The sequence below is a fragment of the Salvelinus sp. IW2-2015 genome, linkage group LG26, assembly GCF_002910315.2.
Source record: "Salvelinus sp. IW2-2015 linkage group LG26, ASM291031v2, whole genome shotgun sequence".
NCBI lineage: Eukaryota > Metazoa > Chordata > Actinopteri > Salmoniformes > Salmonidae > Salvelinus > Salvelinus sp. IW2-2015.
The window spans coordinates 6,964,472-6,977,238 of NC_036866.1; the positions used below are offsets into that span (position 1 = coordinate 6,964,472).

The window sequence follows — 12,767 nt, forward strand, 5'->3', positions numbered from 1 at the left end:
CCTATAGGGAGGAGGTCAGAGACCTGGCCGGGTGGTGCCAGAATAACAACCTATCCCTCAACGTAACCAAGACTAAGGAGATTATTGTTGACTACAGGAAAAGGAGGACCGAGCATGCACCCATTCTCATCGACGGGGCTGTAGTGAAGCAGGTTGAGAGCTTCAAGTTCCTTGGTGTCCACATCACCAACAAACTAGAATGGTCCAAACACACCAAGACAGTCGTGAAGAGGGCACGACAAAGTGTATTCCCCCTCAGGAAACTAAAAAGATTTGGCATGGGTCCTGAGATCCTCAAAAGGTTCTACAGCTGCAACATCGAGAGTATCCTGACTGGTTGCATCACTGCCTGGTACGGCAATTGCTCGGCCTCCGAACGCAAGGCACTACAGAGGGTAGTGCGTACGGCCCAGTACATCACTGGGGCTAAGCTGCCTGCCATCCAGGACCTCTACACCAGGCGGTGTTAGAGGAAGGCCCTACAAATTGTCAAAGACCCCAGCCACCCCAGTCATAGACTGTTCTCTCTACTACCGCATGGCAAACGGTACCGGAGTGTCAAGGCTAGGACAAAAAGGCTTCTCAACAGTTTTTACCCCCAAGYCATAAGACTCCTGAACAGGTAATCAAATGGCTACCCGGACTATTTGCATTGTGTGCTCCCCCCAACCCCTCATTTACATTGCTGCTACTCTCTGTTTATCATATATGCACAGTCACTTTAACTATACATTCATGTACATATGTACATACTACCTCAATTGGCCTGACTAACCAGTGCTCCCGCACATTGGCTAACCGGGCTATCTGCATTGTGTCCCGCCACCCGCCAACCCCTCTTTAMGCTACTGCTACTCTCTGTTCATCATATATGCATAGTCACTTTAACCATATCTACATGTACATACTACCTCAACCTACCTACCTAACCGGTGTCTGTATGCAGCCTCGCTACTTTTATAGCCTCGCTACTGTATATAGCCTCGCTACTTTTATAGTCTCGCTACGGTTTTCACTATCTTTTTACTGTTGTTTTTATTTCTTTACTTACCTATTGTTCACCTAATACCTTTTTTGCACTATTGGTTAGAGCCTGTAAGTAAGCATTTCACTGTAAGGTCTACACCTGTTGTATTCGGCCAACGTGACAAATAAACTTTGATTTGATTTGAGAGATTGACTTAAGTCTGGTGTGTTCCAGCTGAGCTGGAGTAAAAGCCTGCACACACTGCTGCCCCCTGTTGGCCAGCACTGATGCAGAGGTGGAAGCCAGACATCTGTCGTCTGACTTGCCAAGGCACAATAATGCAGAGGAGTAAAGCATTCCCCTGCTCCTGAGCTCCAGAGTGGACGGGGGCCTCTGTTGACCCTCTCCCACTCTCCCCACGACGGTGGAGGTTTTCTGGGGTAGGAGTCCACGGTTTGCCCCTCACTACCATTCACCTCCACCACGTCCTCCTCTTCCTCTTCATCCACTGTCATTTCCCTCTCCTCTCCTGGAGGGAGGGGGATGGTGGTCAGGGTAGGAGTTGGGGTGGTGTTAAGACTCTTAGAGGTCAAGGTGGGAGTGGGGTTAAGGCTCCCAAGGGTGACGGTGGGGGTTGGGTTAAGGGTCAAGGCAGGGATCAGAGGTGAGACATAGCGCGGGAAAGCCACTGTCCAGGATCAGCTCGGTTTCGTCGTGAAACCCCTGGAGAAACACACATTTGTGTTTCAAACATTCTAATGTACTGCAGTTGTATTGAGTGGAGTGAACCTGCAGTGCAGTTTCCTTTAACTGCAATAGATTGAATTGGGGCCCCATTGTTTTAGGAGAAATGTAAAGGAACAACTGGAGCTATGTAGTCACAATATGTGCTTCAAGACCAACCTCATCTGACTGAGAATGTTGTGCGTGTGTATATATATATATATATCACCCTCTAAGTTTATTACTGGAGTACAATCCAACATCCCTCTCAGATCAAAAGAGAACTCTGGTGTCAAGACTACCTGGCTGTTTTACGCACACACAACGAAAGGATGTACCACCAATGATGGCTACAATTAGCTGGGCTAGGTTCTCTCTCTGTCTCTCTCACAGCCACAATACTTGTGGTGGCCTAGCCAAGCTCAGCCAGAGGTACTTAGGAGCTGTGTCCTTAGAACGCACTTAAGACATCCCGTGAAGCTGAGAGAGTACTTTAATCACTGCTCTCCCCTCAGACCATCCCGCCGACTCAGCGCCTTTCATCACGAAAAGGGGAGAAGGAGAGGAGCTCTTCCCAACACCCAGACCCCTCCCCCCGGACAATTTACAGTGAGAAATGTGCCGAGTCTAAAAACTTAATGGTACAATTAGTCTCATTTTTGGTGGATTTACGGCCGGCCGCCACTTTGACTCCCACGCGCTGCCATTACATCTTTACTCAAATTCAAGGGTAATATTGGTGAAGGTGAGTGGGGTGGGGGGGGGGGGGGAGTAGAGATGAGAGAGAGAGGGAAATAACCTTAATGGCAACAATTAAGTCTAATTTATTGTTTGGTGGTGGATTTACGGCTGACCGTCACTTTAATTCCGACGCGCCATCATTACCACTTTACTCAAATTCAAGGGTAATATGTGACAGGGAGTGGGGGAGGAAGGAAAGAGAAAGAAAAAGAAAGAGGAGAGAGTGAAAGAGAGGAGAGAAAGGAAAGAAAGAAAGAGAGAAAGAGAGAAAGAAAGAAAGAAAGAAAGAAAGAAAGAAAGAAGAGAGAAAGAAAGAAAGAAAGAAAGAAAGAAAGAAAAGGAAACAGAGAGAAAGAAAGAGAAAGGAGAGAAAGAAAGAGAGGAAGACAGGAGAGAGACAGAGAAAGAAAGACAGAGGGAGGTAGGTAGTGAGAGAGAGGGAGGGAGAAAGAAAGAAAGAGAAAGAAAGACAGAAGAGAGACAGAAAGAAAGACAGGGGGAGGGAGGTAGTGAGAGAGAGGTAGGGAGAAAGAAAGAGAGAAAAAGACAGAAGAGAGACAGAGAAAGATATGAGATATGGAAAGATAGAGAGGGGGAGAGAGAGAGAGAGATGGGCGGGCTATGCATCACTTCTGTAGGGCTGCCTCGACAACTGTATTGATACCAGCACTTAATTAGTGTGCTTGCTTCAGCATCTATTCAGTCACTACAACTTACACTGAGTGGACAAAACATTAGGAACACTTGCTCTTTCCATGACAGACTGACCAGGTGAATCCAGGTGGTCTTCCCGTATTGATGTCACCTGTTAAATCCACTTTAATCAGTGAAGATGAAAGGACATCCAACCAACTTGACACAACTGTGGGAAGCATTGGAGCCAACATGGGGGCCAGCATCCCTGTGGAATGCTGGGACAAAAAGGGGTGCAACTCAATATTAGGAAGATGTTCCTAATGTTTTGTACATTCAGTGTATTTCACTACCGTAAAAACACTTTCAAACAAGCAGGTACACACATTTCTTTAGGAAAATTTACCTTAACTAGTGTTTGAAAAGTGCTTTAGAAACATACTGCGGTGTTGCTATTATTATTTTCACTGTCCTCGCTCTGTCCTCTGGAGCCCCAGGTCCCCAAGTCCCTTTCCTCTGGAGCCCCAGGTCCCCAAGTCCCTTTCCTCTGGAGCCCCAGGTCCCCAAGTCCCCTTTCCTCTGGAGCTCCAGGTCCCCAAGTCCCCTTTCCTCTGGAGCCTCAGGTCCCTTTTCCTCTGTCCTCTGGTGCCCCAGGTCCCCAAGTCCCCTTTCCTGTCCTCTGGAGCCCCAGGTCCCCAAGTCCCTTTTCCCCTGTCCTCTGGAGCCCCAGGTCCCAAGTCCCCTTTCCTCTGGAGCTCCACGTCCCCAAGTCCCTTTCCTCTGGAGCCCCAGGTCCCCAAGTCCCTTTTCCTCTGGAGCCCCAGGTCCCTTTTCCTCTGTCCTCTGGTGCCCCAGGTCCCCAAGTCCCTGTCCTCTGGAGCCCCAGGTCCCCAAGTCCCTTTTCCTCTGGAGCCCCAGGTCCCTTTTCCTTGTCCTCTGAGCCCCAGGTCCCCAAGTCCCCTTTCCTCTGGAGCCCCAGGTCCCAAGTCCCCTTTCCTTCCTCCTGGAGCCCCAGGTCCCCAAGTCCCTTTCCTCTGGAGCCCCAGGTCCCCAAGTCCCTTTCCTCTGGAGCCCCAGGTCCCCAAGTCACCTTTCCTCTGGAGCCCCAGTCCCCAAGTCCCTTTCCTCTGGAGCCCCAGGTCCCCAAGTCCCCTTTCCTCTGGAGCCCAGGTCCCCAAGTCCCCTTTCCTCTGGATGGAGCCCCAGGTCCCCAAGTCCCTTTCCTCTGGAGCCCAGGTCCCCAAGTCCCCTTTCCTCTGGAGCCCCAGGTCCCCAAGTCCCCTTTCCTCTGGAGCCCAGGTCCCCAAGTTCCCTTTCCTCTGTCCTCTGGAGCCCCAGGTCCCACAAGTCCCTTTCCTCTGGAGCCCAGGTCCCCCAGTCCCCTTTCCTTTGGAGTCCCAGGTCCCAAGTCCCTTTCCTGTCCTCTGGAGCCCCAGGTCCCCAAGTCCCCTTTCCTTTGGAGCCCCAGGTCCCCAAGTCCCCTTTCCTGTCCTCTGGAGCCCCAGGTCCCCAAGTCCCCTTTCCTGTCCTCTGGAGCCCAGGTCCCCAAGTCACCTTCCTCTGGTCCCTGCTCCACCTACAGCGACACACACAGAGGTGGCAACATTCACTCACACCAGTTTCTGTAGGAGATGATACACTTACTAACAACACCTCACGTCTCTGCCATAGACATCAGCATTTTGGACAATAATATATATATAAAATCATATATTAAAATATATACAGTGGGGAGAACAAGTATTGATACACTGCCGATTTTGCAGGTTTTTCCTACTTACAAAGCATGTAGAGGGCTGTAATTTTATCATAGGTACACTTCAACTGTGAGAGACGGAATCTAAAACAAAAATCCAGAAAATTACATTGTATGATTTTTAAGTAATTCATTTGCATTTTATTGCATGACGTAAGTATTTTGATCACCTACCAACCAGTAAGAATTCCGGCTCTCACAGACCTGTTAGTTTTTCTTTAAGAAGCCCTCCTGTTCTCCACTCATTACCTGTATTAACTGCACCTTTTAAACTCGTTTACCAGTATAAAAGACACCTGTCCACACACTCAATCAAACAGACTCCAACCTTCTCCACAATTGCCATGACCAGAGAGCTGTGTAAGGACATCAGGGATAGAATTGTAGACCTGCACAAGGCTGGGATGGCTACAGGACAATAGGCAAGCAGCTTGGTGAGAAGCAACAACTGTTGGCACAATTATTAGAAAATGGAAGAGTTCAAGATGACGGTCAATCACCCTCGGTCTGGGGCTCCATGCAAGATCTCACCTCGTGGGCATCAATGATCATGAGGAAGGTGAGATCAGCCCAGAACTACACGGCAGGACCTGGTCAATGACCTGAAGGAGAGCTGGGACCACAGTCTCAAGAAAAACCATTAGTAACACACCTACGCCGTCATGGATAAAATCCTGCAGCGCACGCAATCCCCCTGCTCAAGCCAGCGCATGTCCAGGCCCGTCTGAAGTTTGCCAATGACCATCTGGATGAATCCAGAGGAGGAATGGGAGAAGGTCATGTGGTCTGATGAGACAAAAATAGAGCTTTTTGGTCTAAACTCCACTCCACGTGTTTGGAGGAAGAAGAAGGATGAGTACAACCCAAGAACACCACCCAACCGTGAAGCATGGAGGTGGAAACATCATTCTTTGGGGATGCTTTTCTGCAAAGGGGACAGGATGACTGCACTGTATTGAGGAGAGGATGGATGGGGTCATGTATCGCGAGATCTTGGCCAACAACCTCCTTCCCTCAGTAAGAGCATTGAAGATGGGTCATGGCTGGTCTTCCAGCATGACAACGACCCAAAACACACAGCCAGGGCAACTAAGGAGTGGCTCCGTAAGAAGCATCTCAAGGTCCTGGAGTGGCCTAGCCAGTCTCCAGACCTGAACCCAATAGAAAATCTTTTGAGGGAGCTGAAAGTCCGTATTGCCAGCGACAGCCCCGAAACCTGAAGGATCTGGAGATGATCTGTAGGGAGGAGTGGGCCAAAATCCCTGCTGCAGTGTGTGCAAACCTAGTCAAGAACTACAGGAAACGTATGATCTCTGTAATTGCAAACCAAAGGTTTCTCTACCAAATATTAAGTTCTGCTTTTCTGATGTATCAAATACTTATGTCATGCAATAAAATGCAAATGAATTACTTAAAAATCATACAATGTGATTTTCTGGATTTTTGTTTTAGATTCCGTCTCTCATAGTTGAAGTGTACCTATGATAAAAATTACAGACCTCTACATGCTTTGTAAGTAGGAAAACCTGCAAAATCGGCAGTGTATCAAATACTTGTTCTCCCCACTGTATATATACTGTAGTACTAAGCTATTTCATTATTCTTCAAAAAACTAAAAGGAAATCCAGACGATTGCTTGCATTGGGAAAAGTTAAAAATAAATAAACAAGAAATAGACACAAAAAAGCTCAATCAAAAACACAAAGAAAACTTGTGAAATGGTTGATTAAATGTGTGGATCATCTCTGTCAAATTCATATTCATTTGGGACAATGAAGTTGCATTGTATTGTATAAAAAACATCTCCCAAATCAAGTAAGTAAAGCCCCTGATCCCTCACGTACCACCAGTGGCTTGCGGATGCCCAGGTATACTGTTCCAGACGGAGCGCCATTCAGCACCTCCGTGGCCTGGGACAGGCTCACCGTGTCCAGATAGGTGTCGTTGACAAACACCAGCTGTGTGTGTTTGTGTGTGTGGCTATGTTCATGTGTGTGTGTGTGTGTGTGTGTGTGTGTGTGTGTGTGTGTGTGTGCGGCTCACTACAGCATCAGTATAGGAATGTAACAGGATAAGGCTTGGCACTGCCAAACAAAACGAAGTCAGAAATCACCTGAAAGCAAAACACAGGCCATTCCATGGAGCCTCGAGACCTTCTGGGAACACTCCTTAGTTCCTATTAGCCACCGATGTGTTATGAGTTCATTGTGCATTTATATGGGCTGCTATAAGGAGCTATGAGCTGTAATGACTGCTCACAGCAAGTCTTATGATGCTCTTGGCTACACCTTCTTCATGTGATGTACTATGAATGCAAATGGTATGCATTGAAAGTGTCAAGGTGGGAATGCATCAAACCCACACGTTTTCTATCAGACCTGGGTCGAAAACAGTTTTTGTGATCTTTGATATAGGCCTAGCTTGCCGCAGCGTAATGGAACCAATGGAATAGCCCCAAAAGTGTTTTTTTATTTTTTTATTTATCCGTTATTTTACCCGGTAAGTTGACTGAGAACACATTCTCATTTGCAGCAACGACCTTGGGAATAGTTACAGAGGAGAGGAGGGGGATGAATGAGCCAATTGTAAACTGGGGATTATTAGGTGACCGTGATGGTTGAGGGCCAGATTGGGAATTTAGCCAGGACACCGGGGTTAACACCCCTACTCTTACGATAAGTGCCATGGGATCTTTAATGACCTCAGAGAGTCAGGACACCCGTTTAACGTCCCATCCGAAAGACGGCACCCTACACAGAGCAGTGTCCCCAATCACTGCCCTGGGGCATTGGGATCTTTGTTTAGACCAGAGGAAAGAGTGTCTCCTACTGGCCCTCCAACACCTCTTCCAGCAGCATCTGGTCTCCCATCCAGGGACTGACCAGGACCAACCCTGCTTAGCTTCAGAAGCAAGCCAGCAGTGGTATGCAGGGTGGTATGCTGCTGGCGTGCAAAACCCACTAAGATAAATGAAGCAAACCTAAACTATTTAAAAGAAAAACACTTTCCCCACCCAGGTCTGGGTTGCTTGCTAGCCTGGTCCTATGCTGAGCCATGGGGAAGTTGAGAACACTAGCAGAAAGCACTGCTCGCTCCATCACCATGCTACAGAGAGTTAGGTACATTTATGGAATGGCCAAACACAGCCACACATCCCCTCTCAGGCCAAGTGTCACTGGTATCAATCACGGCCTGGACAGCCTGCGCCATAAAACTGTAATTCAGCACCAATTTAATGCCTCACAATATATTAGACGACCCATATGGGCAGCTTTTTATGTGACGAGCACCGATATAAAAGTGATTAACAAGTGGTTATTTATATAAAAACTATACAAGTGTAATTAGTGGGGAGAGTCAGGTACCAATATGGGAAGACAGAAGTCATTACCATCATCCATGGAAGCAGCAGAGAAAGGGAGTGTGTGTGTGTGTGTGTGTGTGTGTGTGTGTGTGTGTGTGTGTGTGTGTGTGTGTGTGCGTGTGTTTGTGTTTGTGTGTTTGGTTGCAGCTCAATGGGAGTCACGTTCGGACGCACACACACGCACACACGCACTTGCACAAGCCTGCACACATGTATGTGCTGCGTGCCAAGCAACCTGGTTCCAGAGTGGCCTCATCTAGATCTGACTCCACTGATTTATTATTTTATTTAACCAGGTAGGCCAGTTGAGAACAAGTTCTCATTTACAACTGCGACCTGGCCAAGATAAAGCAAAGCAGTGCGACACAAACAACACACACAGAGTTACACATAAACAAACGTACAGTCAATAACACAATAGAAAGATATATGTACAGTGTGTGCAAATGTAGAGCTCCTTTAAGGAGGAAACTGATAGCTCCTTTAAGGAGGAAACTGATAGCTCCTTTAAGGAGGAAAAATGTCCCACCTAGCTATCTGAAGATGAATGCACTAACTGTAAGTGGCTCTGGATAAGAGCGTCCGACTCAAATGTAAAATGTAAGTGACACGGTCTCTACTATGCAATTCGTCAGATAATAAAAGGTCAAGCCCTAACCACATAGCTAGGATCAGAATGCCCTACCCGGAAGTCTAACTGTAACCATTTGGAGAAGAAAAATAGATATCTGCCCCCGGTCAAAGATTAGGGGGGACCTTTGGGGCACAGGGCTGAGAGGGCAGCTCTAGGCCTCTAATGGAGAGAGGGTGCACTAAACACACACACACACAGAGCTATTGTACTAAATGTTTACTTGTTCAATGAATAGGAAGAAGGGGAAAAGAGAACACATGTCAGTAGTCAGTAGTTACTGTATTTCTGTTATCCTGTTTATCACTCTGAACAACTTAGTAGTTACTGTATTTCTGTTATCATGTTTATCACTCTGAACAACTTAGTAGTTACTGTATTTTCTGTTATCATGTTTATCACTCTGAACAACTTAGTAGTTAATAGTTACTGTATTTCTGTTATCCTGTTTATCACTCTGAACAACTTAGTAGTTAATAGTTACTGTATTTCTGTTATCATGTTTATCACTCTGAACAACTTAGTAGTTAGTAGTTACTGTATTTCTGTTATCCTGTTTATCACTCTGAACAACTTAGTAGTTAATAGTTACTGTATTTCTGTTATCATGTGTATCACTCTGAACAACTTAGTAGTTAGTAGTTACTGTATTTCTGTTATCCTGTGTATCACTCTGAACAACTTAGTAGTTAATAGTTACTGTATTTCTGTTATCCTGTTTATCACTCTGAACAACTTAGTAGTTACTGTATTTCTGTTATCATGTTTATCACTCTGAACAACTCAGTAGTTACAGTATTTCTGTTATCCTATTATCTCACTCTGAACAATTCAGTAGTTAGTCATTACTGTATTTCTGTTATCCTGTTTATCACTCTGAACAACTCAGTAGTTACAGTATTTCTGTTATCCTGTTTATCTCACTCTGAACAATTCAGTAGTTAGTCATTACTGTATTTCTGTTATCCTGTTTATCACTCTGAACAACTCAGTAGTTACAGTATTTCTGTCATCCTGTTTATCTCACTCTGAACAATTCAGTAGTTAGTCATTACTGTATTTCTGTTATCCTGTTTATCACTCTGAACAACTCAGTAGTTACTGTATTTCTGACGGTGCTATTCTTTCTTTTTGCAACATGAAATCACTATCAGTTAGCATGTGGAACATTCAGGGACAATGGAGTTCAACAAAACATGACATCATTCTGCAGGAGACATGGTGTAAGGCTGACATTGTCACTCACTGTTGCTCAGGCTACAGAAAGGTAATTGTGCCGTTACAGAAACACAGCTCTGTCAATAGAGGCAAAGACTCTGGAGGACTGATCATTTGGTAAAAATCTGAACTACAAAATCTAATTGATCCCCTCAAAATTGGTAAATATCACATTTGGTTAAAACTGAAAAAATAACTTGTACTGACAGAAAAATGTGTTCCTTTGCTCAATATATATACCCCCCTCAGAATCCCCATATCACTCAAAGGAGATCTTCCCCACCCTTGAGGAAGAGACATGCCATTTCCAGGCCCAGGGAAATGTGCTCATCTGCGGGGACACAAATGCGCTCATAGGAACACTACCTGATCTAACAACCACAAGAGGTGACAGCTTTATTACAGGCCATTGTCACGATGTTCGTAGTAATGATCGGACCAAGGCGAGTTGAGTTCCACATAATTTTAATGAAAGTGAAACTTAAGCAAATACAAAAAAACTAAATAAAGAACAAACGAACCGTGATGACAATGCAGTGCTAAACAAGCAACTACACAGAAACAATATCCCATAACCACAGGTGGAAAAAATGCAACTTAAGTATGATCCCCAATTAGAGACAATGATTACCTCTAATTGGGAATCATACACAAACACCAACATAGAAAAATAAACCTAGAACCCCACACAGAAATAATAAACTAGACTAAACACCCCTAGTCACGCTTTGACCTACTCTACCATAGAAAATACAGGCTTTCTATGGTCAGCACATGACAGCCATACTGTTTCTAACTGTCTTCATCTCCCCTATAGAAACAACAGTGACAGCACCATCAACAAAAACAGAAGGGATCTGTTGCAGCTCTGTCAAAGCCTGGGTCTGTATTTTGTCAATGGTAGGTTACATTGTGACTCTATGGGGAGATTCACCTATTGCTCACCTCTTGGCCACAGCACAGTAGACTATATGCTCACAGACATTGACCCTTTCTCTCTCAGCTCATTCCCTGTCAAGCCACTAACACCTCTGTCTGATCACAGCCAAATTACGTTGTTCCTCAAAAGAACAGACATGGAAACAACCAGACATTCACAGCCCAGTAAACTGTACAACATCAGAAATTCATACAGATGGGCCCAAAACAGCACAGAACAATACCAGAAAGCAACCTGGAACCAAAATATCCAAACACTCTTAGATAACTTTCTGGATACCACATTCACTCACAGTAAAGAAGGCATGAATCTAGCAGTACAAAACATCAACTATATATTCAGGCAAACGGCAAAAGAAGCAAACCTGAAACTGATAAAAAACAAACCAAAAAAGATCACAGATGACAACTGGTTTGATGCCGATTGTAAAACTATAAGGAAAAAAACTTAGAACCAAAATCACAGGAATCCCAAATAATCATGAATTACGCCTTAATTACTGAGACTTTAAAACTCTATAAACGTGCACTCACAACCAAAAAAATCACAGGACAACAGCAAGCAGCTGACACTAATTGAGCAGCCCATAAACACAAACAACTTCTGTCAAAATTGGAAAAAAATGCAATAATCGAAACTAGAAGAATTAGCGACACAAAATGGTGACATATGGACAGCCCATTTTAAAACACTGTACAACACCGTTCAAATTGATGCAAACGCAGAACAATTGAATGGATTAGAAAAAGCTATAAAGGACAATCAAAATCCATTGGACTCTCCAATTTCTGACCTGGAGCTCTATAAGAAACTTCAGGCCCTCAAATTTAAAAAAGCATGCAGACCTGATGGCATCCTAAATGAGATGCTCAAATTCACTACTGCAAAATGTCAATTGGCTATATTAAAACTGTTTAATTTGATCCTGAGTGTAGGATGTTTCCCTGACATCTGAAATCAAGGACTCATAACCCCAATATATTTAAGAACAGAGAGAAGCATTTGTGTGAACAGTAACCTGGGGAAGGATTTCTGTAGTATTATAAATGTAAGAGTTCTAAACTTCCTTAATAAGCACAATGTTTTGAGTAAAAGACCAATTAGATTTATACCAAAACATTGCACAACCGATCATATTTACACCCTACACACCCTGATAGATACACATGTCCACCAAAATAATACCAAAAGGTATGCTTGCTTTATCGACTTCCAAAAAGCATTTGATTCTATTTGGCATACAGCACTGTTCTACTAAGTTATTGAAAGTGGTGTATGGGGTAAAACATAAGACATAATTCAATCAATGTATACTGACAATACGTGCAGCAACACTTCGCCAGGGTTGCAATCTGAGCCCTGCACTCTTCAATATTTACATCAACGAATTGGCCACTATTCTAGAAAAATCCTCAGCCCCTGGTGTTAGTCTCCACAATTCAGAAGTTAAATGCCTACTCTTCACAGATAACCTGTGTGCCTGCTGTCACCCACAGCACATGGCCTACAGCAGAGCCTGGACCTGCTAGAGCAGTACTGCCAGACCTGTTTACTCCAGCAAGACTAAAATAATGATTTTCCAGAGAAGATCCAGATCAGGGAATTAGACCAAAGTTCTCAATTGGTACAAAATATATAGAGTTGTCACGTTCCTGACCTGTTTTCTCTTGTTTTGTATGTGTTTATTGGTCAGGGCGTGAGCGGGGTGGGCATTTCTATGTGTTGTGTTTCTATGTTGGGTTAAAGGGTTGCCTGGTATGGCTCTCAATTAGAGGCAGGTGTTTGGCATTTCCT

The 12,767-nt window shown here is 44.7% G+C and overlaps 1 protein-coding gene and 1 long non-coding RNA gene across 2 annotated transcripts in view; both read right to left on the reverse strand.

Moving 5' to 3' along the window:
- LOC139023040 (uncharacterized) overlaps positions 1-6,781 on the reverse strand; it is a 17,467-nt gene extending 10,686 nt beyond the window's left edge. The window contains exon 1 of the long non-coding RNA XR_011474114.1: positions 6,665-6,781. This is a non-coding gene — a long non-coding RNA (uncharacterized lncRNA). The remainder of the gene's footprint in view (positions 1-6,664) is intronic.
- The window catches only part of LOC111952688 (inaD-like protein), a 203,128-nt gene that overhangs the window by 120,264 nt on the left and 70,097 nt on the right, over positions 1-12,767 (reverse strand). The window lies entirely within an intron of this gene.